This window comes from Megascapheus bottae, chromosome 6 (assembly GCF_031878675.1).
Source record: "Megascapheus bottae isolate mThoBot1 chromosome 6, mThoBot2.hap1, whole genome shotgun sequence".
NCBI lineage: Eukaryota > Metazoa > Chordata > Mammalia > Rodentia > Geomyidae > Megascapheus > Megascapheus bottae.
Genome location: NC_143514.1, coordinates 13,374,586 through 13,390,509, shown reverse-complemented (window position 1 = coordinate 13,390,509; position 15,924 = coordinate 13,374,586). Strand labels below are relative to the sequence as shown.

Genomic DNA, 15,924 nt, shown 5'->3' with positions numbered 1-15,924 from the left:
TTGCCAGGATTAGTATGAAGAAAATGTGGAAGGATTCTCTGAGGGCTTACTAAGCAGGAGACATTAAGTGACTTGCATTATCCTGGTCTCACTATTCCAATAACCCAAATAGAACATGTCATACATATGACCTAAATTCTTCTCTATAGGGCTCTACAAACCTCACTGCTTAACTCGAAGCCATCATGGGCCTATGAACGCTCATGTGTCTCTGCACATAGAGTGAGTGACAACTTAAGAAGAATGTCACATAATTCAGTCCAGTGTTTCACAAATCATAGCCATATAATACTCACCTGCAAAATCTGATTAGTAAATACATGAATAGAATCTTCTCCAAAACTACCAGCCCAGACTTCTGACAATGTGGTTTGAACAAATATCATCTTGAATAATTTCCATTGCTCACTCTTAGCAGGTGACGAGCCTCTGTACCACACACTGAAATATATTGGTTTAATGACCCCTGACAGGCTGTTTCCCTATACTAGTGGTTCTCAAAGTTAGTTACAGAGACTAGAAGCACTTAGAACTGGTTAGAAATATAAATGATCAAGCCCTATCCTGAACCTACAAAATGAAAAACTCCATAGAGTTGGGACCAACAATCAGTTTGTGCTTTAACAAATATATAATTTATGAGAAACAACATTCAAATTCATCCTGACTTTGACATTGTTGACCTCACATTTCCAGCATCATGAGAATTCAGGACTTCCATCCTTCCATATCTTTATCCTAAAAACCCAACTGCCCACACTAACTTGTATCTTACCAAACTCTACCCTGAAACCCCTCCTCCTGGAGTCAAGTTTTGTGATTCATTCTCTACTGTCCTTTGTCTGATATTCATTTCTCTAGCTTTGTGATTTTGTGCCCATTGTTCTCCAACCATAAATTAGCTAGGTAAGAAGCAAATTATTTGTCACGTCTGTTAAAATTGGTCCCCACAACCTATGAATGACTTATGATATCAGTTACTCTGTTTCAGCCATTTCTATATGAAACCTCTTAAACTTGATCCTAGGTAGACTCAGGGCTTCACCACTAGACTCTAATCTGTGCTGCTGGTTTTTTATTCAGTGATCCATTCCTTTCTTCCTCCTCAATGGAAGTCCATTTGTCTTCAGTAATGTGTTCTAGTTTTACCTTTTGACTAACACTACAGATCGATCCATATGTAAATTAGCCCATGAACACACTCTACATAGTTTTTGCCATTAAGTGAGCATGTGATTGGTTTTTCCAGTAAGATTAATGGGAATAAATTAAGTCCTTTCTTCAGGGAATACTGTTCCTCCTTTTTGTCTGTTAGATATAAACATGGAAGCAAATAGCTCCTGCTACCACTCCTGGCCTTCTTGCTACCACAGAGAAATTCACCTTCAGAACAGCATTCACATTGAGATGGCAGGGCGGAGAGATAGGGAGTTCCTGGTCAAAGCAATGAACTCCACTCCACATCACCAGGGAAGCCAGTCAATCTCCCACCTCTGTGCAACAGCCAAATTCTCTTACTTTGACTCAGTACCTTGCAGCTATAGCCAAAAAATCATAATTTCAAAAGCATTTATCTCTTGATAATTCTTCCCTAAATTCTGCTCAGCCTCTCTTCATCCACTGCATTCAGACTTAAACATCTTCCTAGACATCTCTCACAGCTGCTTTATCTGAGAAATTAACATGCTTTTGTTTATCTTGCTCAATCCCTAAACATTTGCATAATTCTAATCTCTTCTCCAGTTCTTACGCTTCTTCCATTCCAATCTTTTTCTTCGAGGTTTTTTCTAGGCATTGTAACTTATTTGTATATCTGTTGGGTGGCCAGTCAGTATTGCCATTGCAGATTATTGTGCTATCGTTTTTTCAGATTCAATTTTACTTTTCCATTTCTTGCACTTCATTTAAATGTTAAATTTTCTTTATTATTTATATATATTAATTGCTTTTGTATATTAAGTTCAATATGACATTATATGATTTGGGGAAAATGAAGAATCGGAGAGACTAATGTTAGGTGGTCCTCCAATAGAGATGCTGTCATTTGAATGTCTCATTTTGAATGTATCTCTCAAATGTACATGTTAGAAATCCCCAAATGTAAATGGTAATATTGGTAATGATAAGTAAGGCCTTGGGGAGGTATTTGGGGTTAGATTAGGTCATGATTTGGGGATGCACATTAGGGAATTAGTTGGTTTCTAAAGAGGAAGAGAGAATAAAGTTAGCTACTAAGTCTCACAATGAATACCATCTGCCATGCTTTGATGTAGCAAGATAGCCCTCACCAGATGTAATGTTTTCATCTCTTTTAGCCTTCAGAATAGTCAGCTGATATAAAAAAATAGACAGCTGAATAAATTTCTATTATTTATATTATATGGCCTTAACTATTCTGTTATAGCAACAAAAAAATGAATTGACACAGACAGCATATCAATTTCATTTATTCGCAAATTCTCCCTGTGAATCCAAACCTCACATTGCCATTCAAGTGCTCCCTATTAAAAGATTAAAGTTAATTTCCTCAATAAAAGAAATTCTTCCATTAGGGAGCTCTACTTGGCACCAAGAAGTAGAAAATAATAATGTGTTCTAATTTGGAACATCGTTCTATTTTGGTATCTAATCACTTGGAAATTTTTTTCTTGTGTCCTTAATTTATGCATTCAGCTAGGTTGGACCCTGGAGCATATTTGCAACAGGAAATAGAATAGGATAAACCAAACTAACAACATAGCCTTGGGAACCAGGCCTTATTTTGACTAATTTTAAAAATTATGGAGAGTGCAATCAAAAGGCCTTGGATTTTCTGTTAAAATATTCATCAATACTATTTTCAGCTGAAATGATAGATAGATGATAGATAGATAGATAGATATGGAAATATGGTAGGAAGGATAAATCACTTGAAGACCAATCTGAATTTCCTATCTATAATTTGATTTTAGGGTAATCATAAAACCTAAACAACAACTAGTACAAAAATCTTTCTTTAAAGCATGTAATCAAAAACTACATTGGGAATTTCCAGCACCATTTTCCTAAGTAACACAGTTACCCCTTTCAAGTCACCTAGAAATTGATATTTTCTAAAGCCCCTAGTCTGTTGCAGGGTCATAGAGTCCTTATAAAGTATCAGAGAAAGATAATATGAGTGTTAATAATAAGGAAAGTTAGTTATATTCTTAGGGCGGTTGAAAAGAATCTACATTCTAAAGTGAAATGCCTCTCCTCTGTTCTAACTGTATGATTGTGAGCAGATTGTATTATTTGTCTAGGTGCTAGTTTCCTCATTCTAACATTCCAACATTGTTTGGCACATTCTAATGACATAGGATGTACTGTACATAGAGCGTACTGAATAAACAGGCTTCTTATGCTCTTTTGTCCTTGTTAAACGTATACAATGCTCTTTTGTAGCATTACGCATTCATGTATAATGTGTGTGTATGCTGGTACTGGGGCTTGAAATCAGGACATCTCACTCTCATTTAGGTTTTTGTGCAAGGGTAGCACTCTAACACTTGAACCATATTTCCACTTTCACTTATTTTGCTGCTTAACTTTTTTTCTCTGCCCAGGCTGGCTTCAAACCTCAATCCTCACATCACATTCTCTTGAGTAGTGGCACCCAGCTGTAGGCAATTATCATTTGCCAAGATATTTTATTAAACTATCCAAATCTTATAAAATATTAACATTTATTTGCCCAAAATCTGGTATGTCTATTGGAATATTCTTTGTATAGCAATACTTCATTGACACCTGGTCTGGATTTAATAAAATGTCTGTTTAACATCCTTCCATCAGCCATGTACTCTTTGCTGTAAAGGTATCTTTGCTGCAAATCACCACCACTGGGAAGACTCGTCTACGGTGTAAGAAAAGATCAGTCATTATTCACCTCACAAAGGAATGTGCTGTTGCCAGAGTTTGTAAGTGGGCCATTTATACTGCCCCATATCAGGAACCTACACAGAGAGGGGACACAGGTTGGTCAGTATAGTAAGTGCCCTAATAACACATGAATATGACTTTAAAAGAGTTTCCTGGAGAAAATGGCAAATTAATGGATGAGAAAGAGGACAAATGAGGCAAAGTAGAACAGGTGTTGAACCCAAAGGGAGAAAGAATCTGCTAAGGTTTGGGCTCAAGGTAACAGAGTTTTTTGAGGAACTACGGGAGTTTTAGCATAATGTTTAATGGATGCAAGTAAAAATAATACAAGAGAAGGGGAAAGAAAGGGTAAAACAATGAAAGGCCCTATACGTCACATTAAAATAATTAAATCAGGGCATTAGAAACTATTCAGTGATTCTAAGCCAGACATGAAGGCCATCACATCTGTACCCAGAAAAATCAGAAATGAGACTGGAATTCAACACATCCATAAGTGATCCAGTTATTTTCAACAAAAAGTTAAAAACAATAGCAGAAGGGCATATTTTCAGTGTTGATGCTGCAAATATTAAAAATAAATTAAGTGAACTTTGACCTTTGCCTCAAAAGTGTACACAAAACTAAACTTGAAACTCATTTTTTGGGCCTAAACGTAATAACTAGCAGTATGAAACTTTCAGGAGAAAAACTCTTTTATCATCTTGTTATAGACAAATTTTCCTAGCAAGAGTACAAAAACTACAAACTGTCAAGGAGAAAAGTATAAATTAGATGATAAATTCAATGCAGGAGGTTGAATAACGGCCCCTAAAAGTGTCCATTTCTTATATTCTCAAATCTTGGAATGGGTTGTCTCATATGGCAAAAGAGACATTGATGATGTGATGACATTAAGGATCATGAAATGAATTATCTGAGTCAGGCAATTCATAAATTCAATAATTCAATAATCACAAGGGTCCTTGTACAAAGGATGCAGAGGCTTAGCATGGAGAAAGCAATGGGACAAGGAATCAAAAATTACAATGCTATGGCACCACAAGGTAAAGACAGTAACTTCCAGCAATGGGAAAAGGCAAGGAGTAGATTCATCCCTGGAGTCAGAAGAAGGGAGGCAGCCTTGTCAACCTCAGTTCAGCATCTGGAACTTTAAAGGAGATTTGTGCTGTTTGGAGTTGACTCATTTGTGACCATTTGTCGAAGTAGCAAGCAAAAGGGAAGTAATACATTAGACATTATTGAAGTTAAATTAAGCATTTATTTATTCATCAGAGGATAAACCTTTTGGGGAGAAAAATCTGTACTTACAATATATAAAGAAAGCCTGAGTTATAGGCAGGGTTCAAGTGTCAGAGTTCCTGCCTGTCAGCACAAGGCTCAGAGTTCAAATGCCAGTATTGTCAGGAAGGGGAAGGGGTAAGGAAAGGGCAAGGTAGGGAGGAAAGGAAGAAATGACAGGGGGAAGAAATAAAGAAATAGAAAAGGAGAAATGCTCTATGCCTTAATTACAGTGACAGCAATGCCAAAATATGCACTTTTCTGTAAATAACTCAATCAAATGGATTTCTTCAGAAGATACAAAGGTAATAAAATGTTAAGAGATGAAAAGCAGGGCTCAAGAGTAGAGTGCTTGTTAGCATGCAAGAGTCTGCATTCAATTCCCAGAATACACACACACACACACACACTCACACACACACACACACACACACAAATAAGTACAATAAAGTGCTCTAGATTGGGGACTATCCAGTGTCAAAAGACTCATTCAATATCATGTAACCCTTTTATTAATTACAATAAAAAATATTTTAAAAAAAGACTCATTCAAAAAGGAGTGACACTGTTCAAGTGACATTGATTTATTATAATTATAAACTGCTTTGTTAAATGGCTACCCTTTTGTACAACTGCTTAAAGATAATTTTTAAAAATCAAGAAATAAACGATAAAAATTTTAAAGTATAGACTCATTCAAGATGGGGGCTACATCCAAAAGAAGAAATGCCCAGCAGCAAATCTATTAGCAAAGGCTAGGCGTAGATCAAGGGGCAGAACTAAATATTCTGTTTAGTCAATATTTGATTTTAAAAAATATCTAATGGAATGTTGTCAGCAGTTAATAAGAAAGTCAGTACCATATATTTTGGAAGGACTGATCTTATATGGTATAATTTTCTACTTTCTACATTAGAAGACTGAACTGAATAGATTTAATGAGAGAGTTTCTTAGAGATGTAAATAGCAGCCTGCCAGAATTGTTCAGGTAATCATAACTCCATGGGCATGGACTGAGGGTGTGGGAACAAGCAAAAGAAGAACACAGGCCTGTCATGGCTTCAGGAATTCTCCACTTATTGTAGCATTGCAAGCTGGACAACCTTGAGTTGAAAGAGACTCCTGACTGATTCAGTAGTAAGTAAATGAAGAAATAAATTACTTCTCAATGGCATTTATTCTGCACTGGCTCAAGGCAATGTTGATAGTCTACCTTGCCACACAGTAAAAGAATTTGAATAAGAGCTGAACTGTTGAATTTGTATTACAATTAGTAGAAGTTTTCCCTAGGGATACTAATTCCAAGTTGTTTCATCTGAAGCTGAAAGAATTTTTGTATGTCTGTGTGGCTGCTGAGATTCAAAGTATTGAAGAAACTTCTAGCAAATTCTCATTTTCTATGGCTTCTTGCTGGCCCCTTCTATTACCTTCCCACGAGGGAAAGGAAGAAAAAGGAGAACATGGCTTCATCTAACACTCATTTATAAACTATGAAGGAATGTCAAATAATGATTAAATTAGAAGGGCTTCCTCAGAAGATGAATACTACGAGGTGCATACCTAAACAACTGGAAGACATGTTAGACTGAGTTAGGTGGCACAAAGACGGACTATCCTAATCCCTAGGACACAAAAACATGAAAAACTTGGCGCACATTATGGTAAGGATTTTAAGATGGTAATAATAGCATGAACTGAGTAAGCTTGTAAAGGAGGGTCTGCAGGAGAGGAAGCATGAGAGAAAAATCAAAGACTAGGTGTGGGGTACATATTTACAATCCAGCACTTAGAAGGCTGAGGCAAGAGAGTTATTGTGGGGCACGTCACGTCAGGGAAATGGGCTCATTTCCTGGTTTTGGGATCCAACCTGCCTGTCACCTGGTTGGAAGGCTTAGCTGGGGTTTGTGATGTAAAGTAAGGCTGCCTCTGGGATTGGCCCCAAACACTTCCGCCCTCCCGGACAGCACCTACGTCCCCCTGCCCTACCCACTGTTGTGCTGATAGGCTCCTGCATCCTATCCTAGGTAAGTGTACTTTCTCAATAAATGAGTTCCTGCCTTGACGGGTCTCCCTAACGCATCTGATTGTCCTCCTGCAAGGGAGGCAGTCGGCCCTCTCCTTTCTTGACCTCATCTTGGTTGGGGTGTGTTCTCTCTTATTCCTCCTGCAGGTTGGGGGGAACGAAGGACTAAAAACCCTGAAAAGGAATGAATTCAAGACTGGGCTACATGGTAAAATCCTGTTACAGCCTCAGAGAAATGGGGAAAGAAAAAGACAGACAACATGACAGGGCACAACAGAGCATAATAGAGGATATGGATGGGATCAAAGGAATTCTCTTTGGAGAAAAAAGGAAGCCAGGAGCCTCAAGCTACAGATTATAGGTTACCTCAAGAAATAGGGGGAAAAAAAGATCCTTTAGCATTTCCAGAAGACGTGCTGTTCTCATAACATAAGACCCATTTTAGCTGTATAATTTTAGGAACTATATGAGAATACATTTGTCATATTTTAAGCTATTAAATGTGTGGAAATTTGTTACACAATAACAAACAAGAGACAAATATAGGAGGAATCCTAAATTCTGGAAGGGTTACACAATGACACATGTGTTTATGGCGCAAAAACAGCAAAGGTAAAGTGCTAATACATTAAGATCACATACAAATTCTGTGCCCTCGAGGCTCTTTACAAATGCACAAGTCTGCCCTTTCTTTTCAGAATTCCCAGTCTTGTTGGTGTTTTCTTTCAGATCAGCATATTTTTATTGTAATTAATAGAAGGGTTACATTATATTCACCCTTCTTTGTCTTTTCTCACTAATTTTAGTTTGAAGTCTATTTTATCTGATATGAAGATGGCAACTCCAGCCTGTTTATGGGGGCTGATAGCTTGATAAACTTTATTCCAGCCTCTCACTTTCAAAAAATGTTTGTTTGGGGGGGCAAGATGTGTCTCTTGAAGACATCAGAATGATGGCTCTTGCTTTTTGATCCAACTAGACAGTCTATGCCGTTTAATTGGAGAGTTAAGTCCATTGATATTGAGAGTTAGGATTGAAAAATATTTACTAGTTCCTGCCATTTTTAAAAGCTTTCATTAGGACCTGTGGCTTGACAGGTCTTGATGTATTTAGCTGATATGATTTTTAGGTGCCATTTCTTTGTCTATATCCTGTTTGTGTGGGTTTTCAATGTGTAGAACATCTTTGAGAATTTTCTGTAATGCTGGTTTGGTTGCCAGGTAATGTTGCGACTTTTCCTTGGAATGGAATGTTTTTATTGTTGCCTCAGTTCTGAATGAGAGTTTAGCTGAGTATTCTTGGTTGAGTTATTTGACTTAAGGGCATGGCATACATCTTTCCAATCTCTTCTTGCTTGCATGGTCTCTGCTGATTAATCTGTGGTTACTCTGATTTGTTTTCCTTTGTAGATGATTGTTCTCTTCTCCCTGGCTGCTTTTAGGATCCTTTGTTTGGTCTCTATTGATCCTGTACGGATTAGAATGTGGTGGTGGGATGTCCTTTTCTAGTCAGGTCTATTTGGGGGTCTAAAAGCTTCTTGTATCTGGATGGGCCTGCCCTTCTGGATATTTGGGAAGTTCTCTGAGATGATTCCCTGACGTATATTTCCAATACCATTGACCTCTTTCTCCAGGCCCTCCTCAATACCAATTAGCTTTAAATTAGGCTTCCTAATTGTATCTTGGACCTCCTAAAGCATTCTCTCATATTTCCTGGATTTGGCTTGACTGATTTTAACAACTAGATTATCTTCAACCCCGGAGATTCTTTCTTCTGCATGGTCTAACCTACTATCAATACTTTCTACTTTATTCTTCATCTCTCTCCCTTCCAATTGCTTATTTTTGATGCCTTGCATCTCTTGTTTTAGATCACGTATGGACTTGTTTAACTCCTTGATTTCATTTGAGTGGAGTTCGGTCAGCTTTTTGTGGATTCTATGAATTTGTCCATTTTTCTTTGTCTAGCTTCCTCACATTCAAGTAAATCCTTTATTATGGCCTCCTTTATGGCTTCCTCACGTTCACATATCAACTTCTTTATGGTTTCATCTCATTTAGATATGGCTTCTTCACATATCTCTTTCTGCATGTTTTCAAACTTTTCGCTAATCATGTTTATCAGTTGCATTTGTGTAGCATTTACAGGACTCTCCTCTAGTTTTGCATTTACTGCTCCATTGCCTGTTTATATTGGGTGGGAGATGCTATTCCTTGATTTGCCATTTGCCTGCTTGAAAATGGGAGCAAGATTAATACTGCACAAGATTACAATTTTTAAGATATAAACAACCTAGAGCTCTTTAGCTGGTCAGACAATAGAAGTTCACAATTTTAGATTATTATCACTCTCTCTCTCTCTTTTTGTGCACATACACACAAACCTAATCCCACCATTGATCACCATTTTAGGACCAAAAAAAAAAAACCACCCACAATCCAATCTCTATTGTATTTAAGTCCCTCTGGACCTCCAGTGTAATTGAACACCTAGATATATAGTATTGTTCAACAACCCTGTACTGTAGATCCATACATTATAAAAGTTGAAGGATGAGCAGAGATCAGAGATAGAAAAATAGTATGAAAGACAAGAGGGGAGGTAAGAAAAGAGTAATGTAGGAGTGTAAGACTAATATAGTAATGAAGGAAAGAGATAGCATAAGAATAACTGACCTAGGGTGATAGAAAGGTAAAATAGTTGAGTACAAAATTTAGAAAAAATAAGATAAAACTTATAAAGATAAGAAGAGTAATGAGAATATATAAAGAAAAGAGGAAAGTATATATAGGAGAGATCAATCATAAATTTTTTAATAAAAAGAAAAAACAAACAAAAACAAGAAAAAAGGTGGGGGGAGATCCCACACAATTGTGAGTTCTTAAACAAGAAATACTAGGTTAAGAATCAACAGATTAAAAAACAGGTGTCTGTAACAATAAAAATATAATTTGTATCATCTCTACACAGTGCTGTCATTATGTTTCTAGGAATAACCACAATGACAGAAGGAGTGTGAGGGGAGGGGAGGGAATGGAAAGAATCATAACATTAAAAAAAAGGGGGATGGAGGTAAAATTGCAAAAAAAGAAAAAAGAAAAAAGGTAGTAAAAACAAGGGGGGTATTCTTCAGTTTGTTTTTTTTTGGGGGGGATGGGATGGGGTAGGAAACTTGTGTCTCCACTAAATATCGGGATCCAAAACACTTTAAAAAGTCTTTTTTTTTCTTGCAATTTGGCTTTGCAATTTTTCTGTTCAGTTTGCTTGATTGGGCAGAAAAACAAAAAACAAAACGGTGAAGCTGTGAGTGGCTTTGTTTGCCAGAAGTGCGGCCCCGCCCAGGAGGAGGAACTTCCACTAGCGCCGGGGTGGACATCCCTCTAAGCTGCCTCTGGGAAAACCTTTACCCTTTTGAATGATGGAGCTGCCAGCACCACTTCTCGGGCTGCAGTTGGTTTGGCAGGGTCTTTGCCAGCAGTCAAGATGGCGTTGCTGTCGGCTGGTAAGGGAAGGGATTCCTTCCCAATGCCATTCCTTGAGCAGAAGTGGGAACATCCACGGAGGTACTCACAAATTGCTGGATTCTCTGGTTCCGTGAAGCTGGCAGGTCCGTGCACAGCCGTGATGGCTCAGGGCTCTCACATGCTCTGTGTGGCTCTGTCTGGAGTCAGCATGTCTGCATTGCCAAGAAGCGCTGTCTGCTCAGGTTCAGGAGGGAGGCTTTGTCTCTGTGGCATCTCTGAGCTGCTGACATTGCTCCACGCTGTCTTCTTGCTCTGGTTTTCTGCCTTTTTCCTCTCTTCTCTGTGGTGCTAAAGCTTACTTAAGATTGATCTTTGGGTATGAACTTTCCCCTACGATGTTAGAACTGGCATCGTGGCGAGAGCTCAGAAAGATTCACACTGATCTGCTGCCATCTTCTGCCGATCTCTTTGTTGGTGTTTTAGACTGATATTCTACTCACATTAATGGAAAGGAAGACAGGTACAGCAGGCCAAGCATTCCCATGTTGGAAGTGTGGTTCCCAATATGGTGTTAAATGGTAATGGAACCTTTTGAAGACAGGAGACTAGTGGAATGGCGCCATGGATTCATTGCCAGTAGAAGGAAGGGACTGAAAGCTTTTGTTCTCATGGGAAACCAGTGAAATCTATTTAGTGAGTCACTGTAAAATAGCAAGTCTGGTCCCTTTCTACTCTGGGACACCCTGTTTCCAGATGATGTGTCTCCCTTTTGCCCAAGCTCCCGCCATTGTGCCCTCTATCATGACAAGGTTTAGTCAAGGGAAGTCTTTCTGAGGGCCAAATTAATGGAGCTATTCAATCTTAGACCTTCACCTCCAAGCATGGGAGCGAAATAAACCTCTCTCTTTATAATAAAAAGTATCCGGCCTCAGATATTTTTTATAGCAATGAAAGCAGCCCAGTACACAAACAGAAAAACCTCTTTCCTAATTTACTTCGTTGATTTTTTTCTTGTACCCTACTTTGGCAATTAAAGTATACTTAGGTAAGTCATATAATTTATAAGGTCTCACTCTATACCCCTGACTCCAAGATAATTCCCCTTTCCCCAAAATCTACCTCCTATTACAAAGACCTGAAACTACTGGCAAATTGGCCCAAAAGAATGACAAGAATTCAGAGCAGTTATTTTGGTAGCCCCTAGTATGGTAAATGAGAGAAAGACTGCAATATAGGATAGGTAGAACACAGTGAGTATGACTTGGCATTAAGATAGGTGGAAGCCAGGTATGGTGGCTCACACCTGTAATCCTAACTACTCAGGAGGCTGAGATCTGAGGATCAAGGTTCAAAGCCAGCCTGGGCATAAAAGGACCTGAGACTCTTATCTCCAATTAACCTCTAGAAAACGGGAAGTGGGGCTTGGTTCAAGGGTAGGATGGTAGTCTTGAGCTGAAGAGCTCAGGGACAGCACCCAGGCTGAGTTCCAGCCCCATTACCCACAAAAATAAAGATAGGTGGAGTAGAACCAGGCAGAAGTGTGCATGAAACTCTAATCTCCAATGAACTACCAAAAAAAAAATGTAACTGTGGCTCAAGTGTTGTAGAACACTAACCTTGAGTAAAAGCAGCACCCACACCCTGAGTTGAATCCTTAGAACCAGAAAGACAAAAAAGATAGGACTTAGATCTGGCAATGGTATCTCACCCTTATAATCCTAGTCAGACTAAGACTCAGGGGTCCACATTCAAAGTCAGCCTGGGCAGACAAATCTGAGAAACATTCATCTCCAACTAGCTATTGTTAGCCATTTAACTCCAACTAACCATCTTTATAGATGAAGAAACTATGCAAAAAATGGTTAACTAGCCCAGAGATATCTAACAAATTAAACAATGGTGCTAAGACCTGAACTGAGGGCTTACCTGCGTTCTTTTGTTAATTTAACAGCTGCCAGAGGACACTGACAAGGATAATAATGTCTACTATTCACTTGTGCAATGTGCCTTAGGATTCTACAGTCGCAGTGTTGAACCCCGACTCTTTGATTCAGCCTTCACTGCCTACCTATTCCAACAGCTCTTTCTAAATCCACCTGCTACTGGGATATGCGTGTGTTTCTTGTTAGCCAGAGAGCAGGAAATGGAAGTCATCTCATTTAGTTACTAAGCAATTCGGTATGTTGTAGCTAATTCAAGCCCTAGTGGTATTTCCTCTAGTTTCTCTGCCATCTCTTAGCCAGGGCTCCTGTGAAGCTCAGGCTGCAGGACAGAAAAAAAGGAAAAAATAAATAAATAAAAAGCTCCTCTATTGGAACACTGAGCCTTAAGCCTCCAGCTAAGCAAGAAAAACACCCATCATTTCCGTGGGCCCCATCAAGCAAAAGCCCCTTGGCTTGAATGGGAGATGACTTCTGAATGAACACAAGCTATTTGCAGTTCTCTGATTCCATGATTCTGTGATTTCTCTCCTGGAGGATCAGTAGGCCAAGCAAAAGCTCTTGGAGAGAAGATACAAAATGAGTTCAGCTGGCCTGGGAGTGACCTTGAGGGCAACCTTCCTATTTTCTCTTTATTTATCCCAGAGAGATACTAAGAGAAATATAATGCTCTTCCTAACCCCAAATCCCCAGCAGAGGCTGAAAGACTCATAAGTAAACATTGCCTAAAAATCAATTTCGAAATGGTGGCTTTAGAAAATATGGAGCATGCAGTTTTGGATTTTCTTTGATAAACTGAGGTCAATAAAATGGTACCAAAATTGGGGTATTGTTTGTATCCCTGAAACTTGAATGCGTGAGGGTGGGTGAACTGGAATTAAGAACACTTGGTCCTGAAGCCTGGCTTGCTAGGGGCTCATTTATGTCTCATTGCCAGCTGACACATTAAATTCATCATGTACACTCGCAACCCTGTGTCCCAGACTAATGCCTCCTGACAGGCAGGGGATTTAAGGCTGAAATCTCTCACAATGGAGAATTTCACTGGTCTCCAAAGGATAAGAAATAATGATGTGTTGAGCCTAAAGATGCACCATCTATTTTATTCTTCTTTCTCTAAGAAAGAAGTGAAAGGGGAGAAAAATTACTCAAAGGCAAAGATAAGAAAAGGGTGCTTTAATAGAATTACAATTTCAAAGGGCTTGCCAAGAAAATATTTTCAGCTGCCAAGTCAGCAATTTTCCAAAGACTGGCCTAACAGAGAAAGGGGGAAAAAAAGGATTAATGGAGGAAAAATTATCAGGGGAAATTTAACTGCAGTTTAAGGAACAGCAGGTAGTATGTAGCACATTATTAATTATTTTATTCACTACTTGCCTTAGAGTACCCAACACCTCAGCCTCCCCTGCCAAAAAAAAAAACAAACCCTAATCAAACGGAGAGGCACAGACTAATCTATAGTACTAAGATTTTATGAATATTAAATCTCTTAAATTATAACATAAGCCAGACCCTGTGCTCATCTTCTCTCTTCCCCCATACCATCCCCAGTCCCTTCCCATCCCAACCCAGAACTACCTTTCTGAAATGCACACACACAAGGTCCTCCATGATCTGCAAATTAAGATATCTGGAACATCTGACAACAAAAGCCTTCCCAGGACCCTGAAAAGACCTGTGGAGAGAAACATCCCCAGAGCTCTCTCTTCCCCTCCCACTCTGCCTGTGACCTCTTCACCCCACACCCAGGCCTCAATGGCAAAGGAAAACAATGACCAGGCTTGAATCAGTGGTTTAGTGTGATGTTTCATTTTCCTTAGAGAGTTTAATTTCAAAAGTAAAGAAGATTTATGTCAAAGAGGGATTTGGTGGGTAATTTTTTTATTGTGAAATGCACATGAATTTTGGGAAATTGCCATGGGAAAAATAAGAGTTTTATTCTTGAGCTTACATCAACTTTCAATTTATTCTAGGGCTGTTTTTTTCCAGTTTGTGTGTTATTTATATTTTTAATTCTCCTCTTTCCTGCTGTTTACCTTTTCAGCCATGTTAATGTTTCCAGAAATTTTTCAGGAGCACATTTCACCATTTTACAGAACCTCCACAAGAGAATAGGGAGAAAATAAAAATACTAATTATTTCAACTCTTCATCAGTTTGATTCTGTTAGGTCTACCTGGGAAAAATGATCCCTTTTCCTGGTTTCTCTGTAGACCCCCTCTCTCTTTGTTTTCCATAAGGAACCACACATGGCCCTCCTTAGAAGTCTCTGTACAGCATCTGTAACCTACATAACTGGAATACCCGGGAGCAATGGGCAATCCCACAGGCCCTGAGGTCACTTCCCCTTCCTCTGAGATCACTTTCTCATCTGCCCTGCTCAGGCCTCCTTCAGCCCATGAGAGACTGCCATTCTGAAGTTACATCCACATCCGCTGTGACCACGACTCCTCCCTTCCCTCTCCCTGTGTAATCCATCTACAAGATTAGCTCCTTCTGCACACCTTCATCGGTGCAAGCCGGCAGTTTGGAGCCGGCTGGTTCGGTTCTTGTGGTAAGCTCTCCTCTGCCTGAACAACCATGTGGAGGCCTCCTTTCTCCAAACCAGATCTCTGGTGCTGAAACTCGAGAGGGGATAATGTCAGCAGTCCGTGGGTCCCCTCTTCTTCTGGGTCTACCTCCTGACCCCTCTTCAGACCCAAACTGCCAAAAGCTGAAGGAACCTCTACCTCGGATTTCTCGCCTTTACTATCTCTGCTATGCATCCATACCACACCATCTCCTGTCTACATCTGGTAAGTGTCTTCCATCGATGGGCCCTCTCTTTGTCTGTCTGTCCTTTTCAATGTGGTACCATGCCAGATGGGCCCACTCCCCATGCCCCATGCCTTTCTTGGAAAGTCTCTTGTCCTTTCAGGGATGCCTGAATGTAGAATTTGACTCTCAGCTGGACAGCCCTTGTGTGGTCAGGGACACCTCTCTACCCAGTGCCTCTTTTTCTACATTCACAAGACTCCCTTTCCCCCTACTGTATCTTATTAGTTCTCTGGTCCTTTCATTCAAGGACTCCATAAAGCCCAAGCAACTTACTTTTATTGCCACTGTTTCTGCGAACACAAGGGTAAATGGCTATACATTCAGGCTCTCCGTAATATCTCTCTCTCTCTCTCTCTCTCTCTCTCTCTCTCTCTCTCTCTCTCTCTCTCTCTCTCTCTCTCTCTCTCTCTCTCTCTCTCCTCTCCCTCTCTCCCTCTCTCCCTCTCTCCCTCCCTCCCTCCCTCCCTCCCTCCCTCCCTCTCTCCCTCTCTCCCTCTCTC

The 15,924-nt window shown here is 39.6% G+C and overlaps 1 protein-coding gene across 1 annotated transcript in view; it reads right to left on the bottom strand.

Moving 5' to 3' along the window:
* The window catches only part of LOC150061399 (uncharacterized), a 342,050-nt gene extending 331,258 nt beyond the window's left edge, over positions 1-10,792 (bottom strand). The window contains exon 1 of the transcript XR_016535821.1: positions 10,776-10,792. The gene's annotated coding sequence lies outside the window, so the exon portion shown is untranslated. The remainder of the gene's footprint in view (positions 1-10,775) is intronic.
* Positions 10,793-15,924: the final 5,132 nt, after the last annotated feature.